This window comes from Salmo trutta, chromosome 1 (assembly GCF_901001165.1).
Source record: "Salmo trutta chromosome 1, fSalTru1.1, whole genome shotgun sequence".
NCBI lineage: Eukaryota > Metazoa > Chordata > Actinopteri > Salmoniformes > Salmonidae > Salmo > Salmo trutta.
The window spans coordinates 61,592,607-61,612,500 of record NC_042957.1 but is presented as its reverse complement, the minus strand read 5'-3'; positions in this window follow the sequence as shown (position 1 = coordinate 61,612,500).

The window sequence follows — 19,894 nt, the reverse complement described above, 5'->3', positions numbered from 1 at the left end:
GGTTACTGGCCCAACGCTCCACTAGGCTACCTGCTGCCCCATTTACCTCATGTTAGATAACTTTACCTCATGGTAGATAACTTTACCTCATGGTAGATAACTTTACCAAATGATAGATAACTTTACCTCATGTTAGATCACTTTACCGCATGTTAGATCACTTTACCTCATGGTAGATAACTGTTCAAATGATTCAGCGGGTGAAGTGATCACTAGTAGTTAGCGTATTTAACATGTTTATAAAGATGATGAACACTCTTGGTTGACTGTGACATCTGACCCTCAGTGAGTGGAGGGTGTGAAGGGAATATCATTATTACAATCACGTGGTTCATTTCAGAGTGGGAGGAAATAGGAAAACATCAGAAACTCATCATCCATACCATACTGTACCATACATACCGTACCATACCATCATTGGCTCCTGTATGTTACTGGTGAACACATCAGACATCCCACAAAGACAGACATACAGTCTGTGTACATGATCACATGAGCAGCTACTGTAGAAACCAAGAGCATTAGCGTGGCACGTGTGTGTGTGTGTGTGTGCCTGCATGTGTATGTGTGTGTGTGTCTGCATAAACTTGAAAAACTGAAAACGAGTGACACAAGACTAAATAAATCAGAATTTGATCTTTCCCTCTCCACCAGTGTCTAATTTGAAGAAAACACGACCACAAGCTGGAAAGGAATGTTTTAATGTTAAAAGGAAAGCAACTCTGAAAAGTCTGAAAAGTCCCTGGTTTGAATCTCCGAGCCGACTAGGTCTGTCGAGGTACCTTTGAGCAAGGCACTAAACTTGAATTGCTCCTGTAAGTCACTCTGCATAAGAGCATCTGCTAAATTACTAAAATGTTAACGTATTAAATGAAACAAGTTGTGACCATACACAAAACTCTACAGAATAGCCTTCCTAAAAAGTAGATATGACAATAATCTGGAGGTTTGTTCATACAAATACATGCAAAAAGTTTATTACAAATAATACATGAGAGTATGAGGGACAATTGTATCCATCAGACCTGAGTCGTTCATTAAACAATAGTCTTAACTCACTTGTATTGGCAATGTACGAGTAGATCATATCAATCCAACAGTCAAAATGCATAGTGCTATACACTGAGTGTACAAACATTAGGAACACCTTCCTAATATTGAGTTACACCCGCTTTTTGCCCTCAGAACAGCCTCAATTCATCAAGGGATGGACTCTACAAGGTGTCGAATGCTTTCCACAGGGATGCTGGCCCATGTCGACTATGCTTTCCAGAGTTGTGTCAAGTTGGCTGGATGTCCTTTGGGTGGTGGACCATTCTTGATACACACGGGAAACTGTTTGTCAGTGAAAAGTCCAGCAGCGTTGCAGTTCTTGACACACTCAAACCAGTGAGCCTGGCACATACTACCACAGCCCGTTCAAAGGCACTTAAAGCTTTTGTCTTGCCCATTCACCCTCTGAATGGCACCCACACACAATCCATGTCTCAAGGCTTAAAAAACTTCTTTAACCTGTCTCCTTCCCTTCATCTGCACTGATTGAAGTGGATTGAACAAGTGACATCAATTAGAGATAATAGCTTTCACCTGGATTCACCTGGTCAGTCTGTCATGTTCTTAATGTTTTGTACACTCAGTGTAAATTGGTCATAAAAATGTAATAAGGAAATAAAACAAAATACATGTGTAAGGTAACTAACCATAAAAGCATCAGGTGAAAACCATTCATGAAAGTATGGGACCAACCCACAAACATGACATCAAACACATTACAAGTAAGTCAAATTAACATAATCAAAAGAGGAAGAAAATGAACCTTTTCTGACACTAAGGTTATAAGGTCTCAAAGTAGGTGGGTATGTCATTCGCCTAAGTCATTTGACCTGACAGATACTCTCAATGTGCTAAACATTTTAATGAAACGGTGAACACAAATGTTAACATAGCTACACAATTCCTGTCTAAAGGTGTGATATTTTTCACAATGTCACTAGTAGCTGGGGACTTGGGTACAGTTCCTTCCGCAAGAACTGCAGGTAACACTTCCAATGAATAACCTCTTCATAATGTGTTATAAGTGCATTTATAACACCTTATCTGCGCAATATGCATTATAATGCACGACATAGGCTCTAATGGCTGCTAATAAATGGAATTATAAGTTGGCAGCATAATGCCTTCCGACTGGGCACAGACGTCAATTCAATGTCTACTCCACATTGGTTATGTAATTTCATTGAAATTATGTGGAAACAATGTTACTTCAACCAGTGTGTGCCTCAATGGGTTATGAAGCTAAGTGGTAAGACCTACATGAAATGCTCTTTAGGAAATTGTGTCAGAGGCCTATACTGTAACAACTTCACGTAGGAGTTCCGCACTCCTGTTAAAGGGATAGTTCACCCAAATTACAAAATATAATTTGCTTTCTTTAAGCTGTAAGCAGTCTATGGACAAGCTCAGACAGCAATCCATGCTTTGGTTTTGGATGGGTGGACTTATAATGCGAACGTCTAACAACCCAAAGGTTGCGTGTTTGAATATCATCACGAGATACTTTAGCATTTTCGCTAATTAGCAACTTTGCAATTACTTACTACTTTTTAGCTACTTTGCATGTTAGCGAACCCTTCCCCTAACCTTAATCCTTCAACCTAACCTAACCTTAAATGTAACCGTAACCCTAAGCCCTAGCCTATCTAACGCTAGCCACCTAGCTAGAGTTAGCCACCTAGCCACTTAGCTAACGTTAACCACAAGAAATTTGAATTTGTAACATATCATACATTTTGCAAATTCGTAACATATAAAAAAATTGCAATTCGTAACATATCATCCGAAATGGATGGACATCCACTAATTAATACAGTATCATACTAACTGGAGAGTCCCGGATGTATTTTTACAATGTTACTACCCCTGAGTCCAGGTTGGAGGGGAGATTTAAAAAAATAAAAATAAAACACCAGCAAATCGGCTCCAAATGATTTTAGTTTTGGAAAGAAATCCCACGCATAATAGATAGATATATGTGATCATAAACAAATGTAAGCAGGGTTTGAAATTATCATGTTTTGGTGAAATATTATATATTTTTGGGCTTCTTGCAGTTAATTTGCAGTCTACAAATGATTTGTAATTAGGTTCCGGCACCCTGACCATCCACTCAAAGAAAAAAAGAAAAAAACGGCCTGCGGCTGAATCTAGTTGAGGATCCCTGCTTTAGGATGATTTGGATATGAAATGCAAAAATGCTTATATCAGGGTTATTGACTTGGATATGTGCCACAAATGCTAAAACATTAGCATTTCTGTGACCAAGTACAGTAAACAAAACCAAAGCATGGATTGCTTTCTTATCTTGTCCATAGACTGCTTACAGGGTAAGAACAACTGTGTCATTTTGCAATTTGGGTGGAGTTACATAGGTGTAAGAGGGTGTGCAGTGAAATTACAATATGGCCAATCACTTAATGAGCACATAATGTATAATATAACGATCCTAATGTGCTTGTCAAATATGGCATCTGGCATAGTAATACTTTGCTTCATAAGGCATTACACATCCTGGTGATAATGCTTCATGCAGTTATAGATGTCCATGAGCAGTTATTAGCACCTATGTTGTGCATCCTGATGCATTATGCATAGAAGGTGCTATTAACGCTCCTATAATGCATTATAAAGACAACATCCATATGAAGTGTTACCTGTTTAAACTGACCAATCATGATTTCCTATGAAAACAGTGGTTTAAATAAAGTCTGATGTAATATCATCTAGAGCCTAAAATGGAACATTAACTTTCTTTACTGAAAGTAAGATCACAGGTGTGTGTTAAATGGGACAAATTATGCAAGTTATTTTAACTGACATGCTAACTCTCAATTCAGAAATAATGAATAATTGCTTCAGTAAAATAGAGCTTCTTAGACTGGGCCCTGTGATAATGATGCCTACTCTAAATAACGCCTAGTCACTGTTTAGCTATTTAACATGTCCACAAGACATTGAAACCTCATGATCTTGGATATGTCTATACTCGAGAGGTTCATGTTTTAAGCATCTTTTCACGTGTATGTTATATATATATAATTGCTTGTATGTATACTATACAATACTAGTGTATGATCTTATCATACTTTCATATAATTTGATATATAATGTTGTATAGCTAATATGTGACGTGTTGTATCATAATCAGTCATGTCGCACACTCATTTTCAGATAATAGTAATTAAACATCTAGATAATAATAATTTAGATAAGTTATCTAAAGGTTTTGGGCTGTTTTGTAATTTCAACTGATATCACTAGAACACATTTCCTAACTTATCCAAGTTACAGATGTTGCATAGAGAATTAACTTAATAAACTGCTTAGATTTTAGAAAATCATTGAAAGACTTTTCAGAATGTGTTTTGGGGTTGACATGACTGATTATGATGAAGCAAGTCACAAATGTGTATCTTATAATATGTATATTATATACAGTATTACTGTATCTTATCATATGGTGTTAGGTTCTCTTTGTTATACAAACGTCCACCGCTTGTTACAGTTCTCCTCTTGACTCCATGTCATTAGGTCCTTTGTCCTTGGGAAAAACACAAGAGTTACAAATATGTTGGAGCTAAAAGTCAACCAGTCCCATCATTTTAGATACCAAGCCAAACAGTTCACCAGTTGTCAGAGGACATAAACAGTACTTACTATTAACTCAGGAGGTTTGGTGACTTGGTCCTTGTCCAAGGCCTGTTGTCCAATAGAGCAGTGGTCTCCTCTGCAGCTCTGTTAGACATGGGAGGTCCTCCATTCATCTGAGGAGGTCCTGGACTCTGTGCACTAGGAGTCACTTCCTTAGTCTCATTGTTAACCCTGTGGGAGAAATAAGACATCAACATTCATGATTCACCATAATACTGCCACCTATAGAGATTGAAATAATCAACAGCTGATTGAAATAATCAACTCATAATTAAGCTTTAATTATTTGAATCAGCTGTGTAGTGCTAGGGTAAAAAACAAAACTTGGGGCCCCCAGGACCGAGTTTGGGAAACACTGGGCTAACATGAACCCTGGGAAAATGGGGTTGGTGACATTATACCCAATGAGTTGTGGATGTATCAATATGTAATCAAGTTTACCTGACATCAGGGTGTCCATTCACTAGAGGGGGTTCAGCATGTGTCTTCTGACAGGATTCAGGGTCTGTTCCCCCACTGTCTGCTGACTTCCTGTCCTGCCCTTCTAGCACGCCTTCCTCTCCTGGGCTTCTAAGGGTGATTATTACATGGGTAAGAATTGAAGGATCTGTTGGAGAGGGGTACACATGGTCTACATGTTCATGACCTAAATGACAGAGGAGTGAGTCACCTGCAGAGGAGGGGTGAAGTCTCACCAGCACCCTGACCTGGAGCCCCATCAGTCAGGTGTGATTCCCTGTGGAGTAAGATACAGACTGGATCAGGAAACATGACCTCAACCAGTTACTTAACCTCCTCTACCACTACCACCAGTTACTTAACCTCCTACACACAGACAAATTGTCATGTCCTGACCCAAGTAAGATGTCATTTTTGATAGTAGAGTAGGTCAGGGCGTGACAGGGGGTGTTTTGTGTTTTTCTATGTTTTCTATTTGTATGTTAAGTTCCAGTTTTTCTATTTCTATGTTGGGGTTGTTTGGGTTGATCTCCAATTGGAGGCAGCTGGTCCTCATTACCTCTGATTGGAGATCATATTTAAGTAGGGGTTTTTCTTCCTGGTTTTTGTGGGCTATTATATTTTGAGTAGTGTTTGTTTCTCTCTGCGTCACGGTTTGTTGTTTTGTAAATTTCATTTATTTATGTTTTGCAAAGTTTCACGGATTTAAGAAAATGTGGAACAACAACCACGCTGCACTTTGGTCTGCTCCTTTGACAGCCGTGACACAAATACACATTCTCACCTTCTATATGACACGCGTCCAATGCGCTGAGGTTGACCCAGAAGCTGTGGGTCATCAGTCTGGCTGTTAACCCTGTGGGAGCAATAACAGGGCTATCATCAGGATTAAAACTCTTGATCCAGCACAAACAACACTGTCCTCCATAGAGGCAGAGACTAACATGGTCCATGGGATCAATTTTGAAGGGAGAAATGAGAATTCATTCAACAGATAATGAAGATTTACCAAAGGAGTCCTCATGTGGAGAATTTACCTGACAACCTTGGGTACATTCAGTGGAGGGGAATCAGCATGTGTCTTCTGACAGGTTTCAGTGGTCTGCTCTGTCATTGTCTGACGGTTTTCCATCCTCCATTCCTAGAACGCCTTCCTCTCCTTGGTCGCTAAAGGGGAGATTATTACATTGATTAGGATTTAAGGATCTCGATTGGGAAGGATACAAATGTTCTCCATATCCATAGCCTACATTACAGAGGACTGCCAGGTGATTAGTCATGTGGTACAGTTTACCTGGCATCTCCATTCAGCAGAGGGGTGTCAGCGCCTGTCTCTTCATTGTCCATGGGCTGCCTGTTCTCCTCTCCTGGCTCACCTCCTTGGTCACTAAAAGTGAGATCATGATGACCATGACTGAAAGGATAAGCAAGGCAAACTGATCCAGGACAGAAGTAGAGTATAAGATGTAATAGAGGTATTTTAACTAACCTGGAAACAACCACAGCCTCAACAGTCTCACCGTCATCAGGCTTTCTGATGTCTCTGTGATAAAACATGTACCAAAGGTTCAGTCAGATACCCACAGGTACACCTGGAATCATCTACGGTACATTACACCACAGTCCAAAAATACACCAGTTGCGCTTCTGGCTTGAATATGTTATGTCTTGCCTGGGCAGGGCTCAAAAGGCAGGGTCTTTGCTGAAAGTTGTTGCTTGCCAATATACATTACTGGTATTTAGAAATGCCATGGGATCTATTGAGTAATTCTTCCTTCGCCTTCTATAGCAGGGCTTTCCAACCCTGTTCCTGGAGAGCTACCCTCCTGTAGGTTCTGTCTCCAACCCTGTTCCTGGAGAGCTACCCCCTGTAGGTTCTGTCTCCAACCCTGTTCATGGAGAGCTACCCTCCCTGTAGGTTCTGTCTCCAACCCTGTTCCTGGAGAGCTCCCTCCTGTAGGTTCTGTCTCCAACCCTGTTCCTGGAGAGCTACCCACCTGTAGGTTCTGTCTCTAATCCCAGTTGTAACTAACATGATTCAGCTTTCCGGGATGGGCAACTTTGATGGGGGCCACAAAAATATGAACTCATTATCAGGGTCTGCAGTGGCTCGCCGGTCTGCGTACCCACATTTACACTCACACGTGCAGTCAGAGCCGGCCTCTAAGCAACATTTGCCATGGGGAATAGAGAACATTTTGCAGATTTTAAAGCAAGTTAGCTGCATTCTACTGATTTTGCCATGGGGTGGAGACAAATGTTTGCGTGTCAGTATGATATCTAAGCGAGAGTGACCCCCCCCTTCCCCAGTCAGCAATTGACGATGATTACTACAAGTTTAGGTAGCTGTTTAAATTAAATTTACCAATCTCAAAAATGGTTAGCTGACATAGGCTAATTGAGTGATTGTAAGTGGACTAACATGACAAGAGGAAAACTGCTAATATACAACCAAATTTCAAAATGCACCTTGTGTATTCCACTATTCTAGATCGCACCAGTAAAAAGGGGTCTGTGGACCGCCAGTTGCCCATCCCTGAGCTAATTATTAGAATCAGGTGTGCTAGATTAAGGTTGGACTGAAATCCTACAGGACAGTAGTTCTCCAGGAACAGGGTTGGAGAGCCCTGTTATATAGAGACAGAAACTAATATGACCCATAGCAACAGCTGAAGATAAGAGAGACTATCATTCAGTGGTTGATTACAGATCAATAAAGTGATGTGGAAAAGTTTACCTGGAATCACGTTGCATCATTCTGCATCAGAGGATTGGAGTTTGGTTCTGGATTGCCCTGACCCTCTTCCACATCTCTGTGGCCTTGGTGGCTAAAGATGAGATTATTACATTAATAAGAAATTAAGGATAATGTTTGATAAACAACAGTAACTTGACAAAATGGCCGACAAGTCTATAGTTGTAAGTGGCCTGCAAGTTCCAGGCTGTTCTCATCCTGTTTGTGACCTGCTAGGACCCCATTGGTCTGACTTTAAACCATAGTAGTAAGACAGAGAGAACTAGTCTCATAACTAACATATACCCTCTGAAACAATTCTAATTGACTTAAAGAGCTCCCTTCACAAACACAAAAAACAGTTATATAGGATACCCACCACTGTTTGTCTCTCCAAGGTTTAAACACCACAGAACAGAACAGCATGACCAGCACGACAGCAACAACAATACCAACTGAAAAACAGAATGTAGTCATCAGATTGATGCATCATTTTGAGGTCAGATTTACTTGTTATTTTCTCATATAGAGGAAGCTGTGGTGATAGATTTGCTTAAACACTCACCAATGATTTTCCAGCTCAAATCAGTGTCACCACGGTTTGAATCAGGATTGTCTCCATCTATAATGGATGATTAGAGAGAATAAAGTCATTTCCATGACATAATCAATCGAAATACTGCTGCAACACAGAATAATGTGTTATGCAGTCTTTTCCTTAGTTTAATTTCCAGGCAGGCGTTCAGAAAATAAACATTAAAAACTAATTCTCAAGGGATTGACATTGGTCTCTCAAGGCGCTTGTCATTGGCATGTTTCCATTCAATACGATTGCATTATTATGTTATCTTCATGTAAATAAGCACCCCGTCTGCCCTCTCCCCTGTATCTCCTGACCATGGGGTATCCAGGGAGATTAAAGGCAGAAATAGGAGAACATTTCTTTAGCCATGTCTCAGAGAAAAATATTAAATCAAGATTAGAGTCAGTCAATAATGTTCCATCTATTCCTCTTAGAAATAATGCTAGGAATATTCAGATGACTTAATACTGTCTTTCTGTAGGCTTGGCACGAGGGTCCCAAAACATTGATTAACGGTTCGACAAAGGTTCACGGTACGATGTTTTCTAATCACTGGGTTAAGGGAAACTGAGTTTCTGTCTTGAAGGCGTGTTTTGTTTGTGACATGTATCAAGAGTTTGAACTAAGGTGAGATTATCTGCAGATTGCACCATTCTCTTGAAAAGCCATGTCAGTGACAGAGGTTATACTCACATACACAGAATGTCCTTCTCTGAAACCGGTAATATAAACTACTCACACCTAGATGATTTCATTCATTCATGTTCACCTTTCATCAATGATTTTTGCCTGGATGGCTCATTAGGGGGACTTTTCTCCACTTCTCCCTGAATTACATCCTCCATATCAGCCTTCTTTTCTGCAGGTGTCCTACCTCCAGTCTGATGAGGAGCTTGGTACTCTGGGCCACTTGGGTGTTTGTTGGTTCCGGATTGTTTTAATGAAGGCCAACATTGATGTTTGGCTGCCGTTCTTTTGTATTCCCCAGAGAGTTGCACTGTCTTCAGGGACCCTTATTATCCTCCGTTTTGTTTTATTTGGTTCCGATTGCTGTCTCTGCCTGGCCAGTTCCCCTCTCTACACTGGGATTCTCTGCATCTGACCCTATTACAGGGGCATTCTCCTGACGTTCTCCTGGCGTTCCTCCTGGCATTCGCCAAACCCAGTTTGTCCGTCAGACTGCAAGATGGTGAAGCATGATTCTTCACTCCAGAGAGCACGTTTCCACTGCCTCAGAGTCCAATGGCGGCGAACTTTACACCATTCCAGCCAACGCTTGACATTGTGCATGGTGATCTTTGGCTCGGCCATTGGAAACCAATGTCATGAAGCTCCGACGAAGAGTTCTTGTGCTGACGTTGCTTCCAGAGGAAGTTTGGAACTCAGTAGCAGTGGTGGAAAAAGTACTCAATTGTCATACTTGAGTAAAAGTAAAAGATACCTTACTAGAAAATGACTCAAGTAAAAGTGAAAGTCACCCAGTAAAATACTACTTGAGTAAAAGTCTAAAAGTATTTGGTTTTAAATAGATATATTTGGTTTTAAAAAGTATCAAAAGTAAATGGAATTGCTTGAAACGTCCTTAAGTAACAAAAGTATAAGTACAAGTATAAACCATTTCAAATTCCTTATATTAAGCAAACCAGATGGTACAATTATTATTTAAAAAAAATGTACGGATAGCCATGGGCACACTCCAACACTCAGACATAATTCACAAATGAAGTATTTGTGTTTAGTGAGTCCGCCAGATCAGAGGCAAGTAGGGATGACCAGGGATGTTCTCTTGATAAGTGTGTGAATTGGACCATTTTCCTGTCAAAATGTAACAAGTACTTTTGGGTGTCAGGGAAAATGTATGGAGTAAAAAGTACATTAATTTCTTTAGGAATGTAGGGAAGTAAAAGTTGGCAAAAATATAAATAGTGAAGTAAAGTACATATTCCCCAAAAACGTTAAAGTATCTTTACTTAAGTGCTTTACACTGCTCAATAGTGAGTGTCGCAACCGAGGACAGACGATTTTTAGGCGCTTTGCGCTTCAGCGTCCCGTTCTGTGAGCTTGTGCGGCCTACCACTTCGCGGCTGAGCCGTTGTTTCTCCTAGATGTTCCACTTCACAATAACAGCACTTACAGTTGTGACGACCCTCCCACTCTGTCTGCCAAATTCTTTTTCCTAATTAGGATGTCGGTGGGCGGAGCCGGGAGGGTCGTCAGTGAAATGGGGGCACACCTGGACCCGGGTGTGTCCCGGGATAAATACACCCTTTCCCCATTCATTGAGGAGACTCTCTCCATGCAGACACACTGTTTTGAGTTTGGTTGTGCCATTTTTGTGGCCAGTTTGTTTGCTTTGGCATCTTTCAACACATCTATACACGCAAACCACTCACTTACACTACTGACTACACATACACCATTGTTAATTGTATATAGGTTACCTCAGTTAATAAATCTATTTTTGTTATTCCTTATCTCCATGTTGTTTCTCTTTTGTTACGGGCTTTGAGCCGGTTCCTGACACAGTTGACCGAGGCAGCTCTAGCAGGGCAGAATGTGATGACAGACTTGTTGGAAAGGTGGCATCCTATGACTGTGCTGCATTGAAATTCACTGAGCTCTTCAGTAAGGCCATTGTACTGACAATGTTTGTCTATGGAGATTGGATGGCTGTGTGCTCGATTTTACACACCTGTCAGAAACGGGTGTGGACTGAAATAGCCCCAATCCAGTAATTTGAAGGGGTGTCCACATACTTTTGTATATATACTGTATTTGCCGGATTCTGTGTTCTCAAGAAGTTTTATATTTTTATTTGGGCTGAATGCTAGACAAAAAGAGTTGTCAAAACATAACAAAACAAATGGATATATCTTTCCGGACCATACAGCCCATAAATCCAGAAAATAAAAGAAATCCAGAAAATAAAATCTTAGCAAAACAACAGGCCTATGGGCTATAGGCTAATGATGCATGTGACTACTATGTTAAAAAGTCACAAAACAACGCATGCGCTGTTTCTTGCCTTATAGACTGCACACGCTGAGCATCATTCACAAGGGATAATGTTCTCACCCATCAGACTATTCTCAATTGAATCTTGTCTTTACATATCTCTAAATAATATATGTGTTAAATTAGTTTTCATTTAGAATAGGCCATTATCATGCTTCTGTCGGAACAGGGGCAGGGGAAAAAAAGACTATGCACTTGAATAGCAAATGGAGGACACCTTTCCAGCGGTTCATTTCAGCCCAGCCAGGTAGGTTACTCCGGTTGTAAAGCGAAGCAATGTACTTAATATGAGCCAAAGTTGAGAAATAAATATAGTAGGCCTAGCCTGTAGAAAGCTGATGGGATCCTCCTCTTTTTAATATAGGCCATCAAAACTGTTTTCTCACGCAAATACATAGCATAGCCTATAGAAAAATGTTGTGCAACATGGGCTTATAGGAACACATGTTTTATTCCATGTATCAACCAGTTATGAGTTGATGCTGCATCAACCAGTATGAGGAGCTGGCTCTCACTGCGCAATGGGTGATCCTATTCCACTCAAACTCTGAATGCCAGGGTTCTGTCAGAGTGATTAGAGGGAACACACCATTAGCAACTGTCCGTTAGCAAGTTTGGTAGGCTACTAATGACCATCAGTGGCATCAGAGGGCAGTTTTGGAGAAGTCAGTTACCGTGAATCTACAGTCAAGTGGAATTTGACTGCAACAATCACTTGTCAGAGATGCAATAATATTTTAAATGGTTTGAACACAGTTTTGCCCATTGACAATGACTATGATATTGTTTCATGTTTTTAAGTTTAATAAGAGGTGTACTGTACCACACAATGATCACGTGGACTCACTCACCTGGAAGAGGAAAGAGAAAATAAAATGAAAGACCTAGTTAATGACATTTATAACAGAGAATCATTTGATGACAACCCAACAGAGTGCCAGTGGAAACAACAGCTCTACTTCAATATGCTCTGCTCTGTTGTTACAGAGGAACACTCTCCTGCAGTTGTATTCTTTCAAACTGTTGGGGTCACTTAGAAATGTCCTTGTTTTTGAAAGAAAAGCACATTTTTGTCCATTTAAAATAACATCAAATTGATCAGAAATACAGTGTAGACATTGCTAATGTTGTAAATGACTATTGTAGCTGGAAGTGACACATTTTTATGGAATATCTACATAGGCATACAGAGGCCCATTATCAGCAACCATCACTCCTGTGTTCCAATGGCACGTTGTGTTAGCTAATCCAAGTTTATCATTTTGAAAAGCTAATTGATCATTAGATAAACCTTTTGCAATTTTTTAGCACAGCTGAAAACTGTTGTGTTGTGCTGATTAAGTACCGTAATTTCCGGACAATAAGCCACAACTTTTTTCCCACGCTTTGAACATCGCGGCTTAAACAATGACGCGGCTAATATATGGATTTTTCCCGCTTTCACATTTTTTTCCCAAAAAAACACATTCTGTGACGTGCTCAGTTATTTGCCGGCATGAAGCTTTCATTAGACCAATGAAATTGCCGAACGGGTTAAGGTCAAACAACTTTTTTGTTTACTGTTTAGATTAAATCGAGAGCTCAAACTTCCCATCATTCTGATTACGGTAGTCATTTTGTCACCCTCATCATGGCAAAGACACAGAGAAATGCATATGATGCAGCTTTCAAGTTGAAGGCGACTGATCTGGCTGTTGGAAAAGGAAATAGAGCTGCTGCACGGGAGTTTGGTCTTAATGAGTCGATGATAAGACGTTGGAAACAGCAGCGTGAGGAATTGACTCAGTGCAAAAAGACAACTAAAGCTTACTGCAAATGTTTTATTTTTTGTTAGAAGCCGTGTTTCGTTAAAGCCTATTTATTTTGTTACAAGCTGTGTTTCGTTAAAGCCTATTTATTTGTTACAAGCCGTGTTTCGTTAAAGCCTATTTATTTTTGTTACAAGCCGTGTTTCGTTAAAGCCTGTGTAAAGTTCATTTGTTTCAATGTACCGGTAGGCACCTGCGGCTTATAGACATGTGCGGCTTATTTATGTTCAAAATATATATATTTTAATTCAGTGGGTGCGGCTTATATTCAGGTGCGCTCAATAGTCCGGAAATTACGGTAGTAATAAACTGGCCTTCTTTAGTCTAGTTGAGTATCTGGAGCATCAGCACGATTACAGGCTCAAAATGGCCAGAAACAAATAACTTTCTTCTGAAACTTGTCAGTCTATTCTTGATCTGAGAAATGAAGGCTATTCCATGTGAGAAATTGCCAAGAAACTGAAGATCTCGTACAACGCTGTGTACTACTCCCTTCACAGAACAGCGCAAACTGGCTCTAACCAGAATAGAAAGAGGAGTGGGAGGCCCCGGTGCTGAGCAAGAGGACAAGTACATTAGTGTCTAGTTTGAGAAACAGATGCCTCACAAGTCCTCAACTGGCAGCTTCAAAAGTACCCCGCAAAACACCAGTCCCAACGTCAACAGCGAAGAGGCGACTCCGGGATGCTGGCCTTCTAGGCAGGCTTCCTCTGTCCAGTATCTGTGTTCTTTTGCCCATCTTGATCTTTTCTTTTATTGGCCAGTCTGAGATATGGCTTTTTCTTTGCAACTCTGCCTAGAAGGCCAGCTGTTTCCAGCTACAACAGTAATTTACAACATTAACAATGTCTATACTGTATTTCTGATCAATTTGATGTTTTTTTAATGGAGGAAAAAAAATTGCTTTTCTTTCAAAAACAAGGACATTTCTAAGTGACCCCAAACATACTAGAAAAAAACTATTAAACAAGGAGGCTCCTCAAACTTGAAAAGCAATATACACATCTCACCTGATGCACCAAACACAACGAAATGGGTCAAATGCTCCTGAAATATGATAACATCAATATCAAATTATTAACATGCAACTGGAATGTTTGGTCTGGTATTGTAGTTTACAAGGTAACTAACTGTACATTGCCTAAACTGCAGTGATAACTGCAGCCATACTCACAGTCACATTGCTTATGGCAGTGTGGTCTACGTTGACACACTCCAGGAGGGTGATGCAGGAGTAGCTGACATCAATCACATTGGGTGCATGTGTAGTGTTTTTGTGTTGGCAAAGTTCAGCAAGCCACATAGACGTCTGTGGAAGAAAAAATACAAAATACAAAAAGTTAGACATCTACCACTCAAAAACAATATGCTACATGTTTGAATACATTTGTCATTAAACTATATCTACTGTCTATATTTTTTATTTATTTAACAATGCAAGTCAGTTAAGAACAAATTCTTTTTTACAATGACAGCCTACTGGGGAACAGTGGTTAACTGCCTTGTTCAGGGGCAGAACAACAGATATTTATCTTGTCAGCTTGGGGATTCAATCCAGCAACCTTTAGGTTACTGGCAAAACGCTCTAACCACTAGGCTACCTGCCTCCCCTGAAGTGTGAAAGACAGTCATATTTCTGATTCTACAGTAGTCTGATAGTGAAGCCTGTGAATCATATTGAATCCCCAGTTTGAAAGTTGTACATCATCTGTAGTTGTAGTACAAGAGTTTGTGAGATACAATAAACAGATATCTTACCTTATTGGAATCCACTGATTGCCACTCCACACATTTAGGATTTTCCTTGTCCTTTACACAGTATTTGTAAGCATTTCCAGTTCGGAGGCTTGCACAACTAACATTCTTGGTTTCTTCTCCACCCCAACAGCCTGCAGAAAAAAGGAGGAAGAGGTAATGTATGTTGAAAAACAATTACCACAGCCTTCTACAGCACATATCTTACTGCTGTTGAAGTGATGTCCAGAAGAAGCAGCCTGCTTTATAAAGACAATAGCATATGATCATGTTTGCATCACTATTTGTAGCCATATATTAAGATATGACTCTGGTTGTAGGTATCACCTGCTGTGTATGGGGGGGGGGGGGGGGCTAGGAATAGATCTGAAACGTATGACACAAACCAGATGTGTTTTGAATAGATAAAAACAGTTTAAATGTACAGACCCTGATAACATTAACATGTAGTGATATAGTTTATAGGAGTGCAGGAGAGACATCTCACAACCAAAGAAATATTGTAACAGTGCTGGTACTGTAGCCAACGCCCAAAACATGCTTTACTGCCAACGCCATTTTGGAGAAAAACTAGTTGAGGGAGAATTTATATTTTGCAATCTCTCTTTCCTGAGAATTGTAACTTTTTCAAGAGAACGGCAAATAGCTGAGAGATAAGCAAACACTCAAGACATCGAAAAAGCTAAACCAACTACACTACTGTAAATATGTGTCAGGAATTGGGGAGACTAAGACATGAAATGTCAGCTTCACCCAGAAAAAATACAAATTTAAAACACAATCTTCTTACCTTGAATTAACAGGATTGTCAATAATGAACCAAACAGATAAGAAATAGACATGGTGAGCCCTTATTACAAACAACTGTGTGCTGCGTGTTGAGTTCCAGTCTGTCGGTGCAAAGCAAATCGAGGCGGGAAAGAGACACTTTCTCTTGTTGAGCGGAAGTTACATCATAAGGAGGAGCAACAATAAACACATCTGGTTTTTGGATAAATATATTAACGTTTTGTGACAATTAAACTAGATTATTTTGTATACAACTTAATGCATTGATATTAAAAAGTTATAATATTTTCAATAAGTGTTCCTTTCCGCCATGTAAAGCCTCCAGTAGGATGACAACTTGACCTGATTCCTACTGGTGGGGCAGTCTGATAATAGTGTTATGCTTTATTGCACTGTAGGTGGTGCACTGCAATGTGTCTGAAGTGCAGAACTAATTACTAGGTCCATATTACCTGTCTCCTGCCCACATGACCTGTCTAGAAGGTCACAAGATCAGTAAAAACTCAGGGTCCTGCACACAACACTTCTGACCACTAGAAGGGGCTGTTGTTGTACTGTAGGAGTGAAGAACATGGTTTTGTTGAACTGAAGGGAAAAGGGGGATACCTCGTCAGTTGAACAACTGATGCCTTCAACTGAAATGTGTATTCCGCATTTAACCCAACCCCTCTGAATCAGACAGTTGCGGGGGGGGCTGCCTTAATCGACATCCACATCTTCCGCGCCCGGGGAACAGTGGGTTAACTGCCTTGCACAGGGGCAGAACGACAGATTTTTACCTTGTCAGCTCAGGGATTTGATCCAGCAACCCTTCGGTTACTGGCCCAACGCTCCACTAGGCTACCTGCTGTCCCATTTACCTCATGTTAGATAACTTTACCTCATGGTAGATAACTTTACCAATGATAGATAACTTTACCTCATGTTAGATCACTTTACGCATGTTAGATCACTTTACCTCATGGTAGATAACTGTTTCAAATGATTCAGCGGGTGAAGTGATCACTAGTAGTTAGCGTATTTTAACATGTTTATAAAGATGGATGAACACTCTAGGTTGACTCTGACATCTGACCCTCAGTGAGTGGAGGGTGTGAAGGGAATATCATTATTACAATCACGTGGTACATTTCAGAGTGGGAGGAAATAGGAAAACATCAGAAACTCATCATCCATACCATACTGTACCATACATACCGTACCATACCATCATTGGCTCCTGTATGTTACTGGTGAACACATCAGACATCCCACAAAGACAGACATACAGTCTGTGTACATGATCACATGAGCAGCTACTGTAGAAACCAAGAGCATTAGCGTGGCACGTGTGTGTGTGTGTGTGTGCCTGCATGGTGTATGTGTGTGTGTCTGCATAAACTTGAAAAACTGAAACGAGTGACACAAGACTAAATAAAATCAGAATTTGATCTTTCCCTCTCCACCAGTGTCTAATTGAAGAAAACACGACCACAAGCTGGAAAGGAATGTTTTAATGTTTAAAGGAAAGCAACTCTGAAAAGTCTGAAAAGTCCCTGGTTTGAATCTCCGAGTCCGACTAGGTCTGTCGAGGTACCTTTGAGCAAGGCACTAAACTTGAATTGCTCCTGTAAGTCCTCTGCATAAGAAGCATCTGCTAAATTACTAAATGTTAACGTATTAAATGAAAACAGTTGTGACCATACACAAACTCTACAGAATAGCCTTCCTAAAAGTAGATATGACAATAATCTGAGGGGTTGTTCATACAAATACATGCAAAAAGTTTATTACAAAGAATACATGAGAGTAATGAGGGACAATTGTATCCATCAGACCTGAGTCGTTCATTCAACAATAGTCTTAACTCACTTGTATTGGCAATGTACGAGTAGATCATATCAATCCAACAGTCAAAATGCATAGTGCTATACACTGAGTGTACAAACATTAGGAACACCACCTTCCTAATATTTGAGTTACACGCCCCTTTTTTGCCCTCAGAACAGCCTCAATCATCAAGGGATGGACTCTACAAGGTGTCGAATGCTTTCCACAGGGATGCTGGCCCATGTCGACTATGCTTTTCCAGAATTGTGTCAAGTTGGCTGGATGTCCTTTGGGTGGTGGACCATTCTTGATACACACGGGAAACTGTTTGTCAGTGAAAAAGTCCAGCAGCGTTGCAGTTCTTGACACACTCAAACCAGTGAGCCTGGCACATCTACCACAGCCCGTTCAAAGGCACTTAAAGCTTTTGTCTTGCCCATTCACCTCTGAATGGCACACCACACACAATCCATGTCTCAAGGCTTAAAAAAAACGTCTTTAACCTGTCTCCTTCCTTCATCTGCACTGATTGAAGTGATTGAACAAGTGGACATCAATTAGAGATAATAGCTTTCACCTGGATTCACCGGGTCAGTCCTGTCATGTTCTTAATGTTTTTGTACACTCAGTGTAAATTGGTCATAAAATGTAATAAGGAAATAAAACAAAATACATGTGTAAGGTAACTAACCAAAAAGCATCAGGTGAAAACCATTCATGAAAGTATGGGACCAACCCACAAACATGACATCAACACATTACAAGTAAGTCAAATTACATAATCAAAAGAGGAAGAAAATGAACCTTTTCTGACACTAAGGTTATAAGGTCTCAAAGTAGGTGGGTATGTCATTCGCCTAAGTCATTTGACCTGACAGATACTCTCAAGTGCTAAAACATTGTAATGAAACGGTGAACACAAATGTTAACATAGCTACACAAATTCCTGTCTAAAAGGTGTGATATTTTTCACAATGTCACTAGTAGCTGGGGACTTGGGTACAGTTCCTTCCGCAAGAACTGCAGGTAACACTTCCAATGAATAACCTCTTCATAATGTGTTATAAGTGCATTTATAACACCTTATTGCGCAATATGCATATAATGCACGACATAGGCTCTAATGGCTGCTAATAAATGGAATTATAAGTTGGCAGCATAATGCCTTCCGACTGGGCACAGACGTCAATTCAATGTCTACTCCACATTGGGTTTATGTAATTTCATTGAAATTATGTGGAAACAATGTTTACTTCAACCAGTGTGTGCCTCAATGGGTTATGAAGCTAAGTGTAAGACCTACATGAAATGCTCTTTAGGAAATTGTGTCAGAGGCCTATACTGTAACAACTTCACGTAGGAGTTCGCACTCCTGTTAAAGGGATAGTTTCACCCAAATTACAAAATATAATTTGCTTTCTTTAAGCTGTAAGCAGTCTATGGACAAGCTCAGACAGCAATCCATGCTTTGGTTTTGGATGGGTGGGACTTATAATGCGAACGTCTAACAACCCAAAGGTTGCGTGTTTGAATATCATCACGAGATACTTTAGCATTTTCGCTAATTAGCAACTTTGCAATTACTTACTACTTTTTAGGCTACTTTGCATGTTAGCGACCCTTCCCCTAACCTTAATCCTTCAACCTAACCTAACCTTAAATGTAACCGTAACCCTAAGCCCTAGCCTATCTAACGCTAGCCACCTAGCTAGAGTTAGCCACCTAGCCACTTAGCTAACGTTAACCACAAGAAATTGAATTTGTAACATATCATACATTTTGCAAATTCGTAACATATAAAAAAATTGCAATTTCGTAACATATCATCCGAAATGGATGGACATCCACTAATTAATACAGTATCATACTAACTGGAGAGTCCCGGATGTATTTTACAATGTTACTACCCCTGAGTCCAGGTTGGAGGGGAGATTTAAAAAATAAAATAAAACACCAGCAAATCGGCTTCCAAATGATTTAGTTTTGGAAAGAAATCCCACGCATAATAGATAGATTATGTGATCATAAACAAATGTAAGCAGGGTTTGAAATTATCATGTTTTGGTGAAAATATTATATTTTTGGGCTTCTTGCAGTTAATTTGCAGTCTACAAATGATTTGTAATTAGGTTCCGAGCACCCTGACCATCCACTCAAAGAAAAAAAGAAAAAAAACGGCCTGCGGCTGAATCTAGTTGAGGATCCCTGCTTTAGGATGATTTGGATATGAAATGC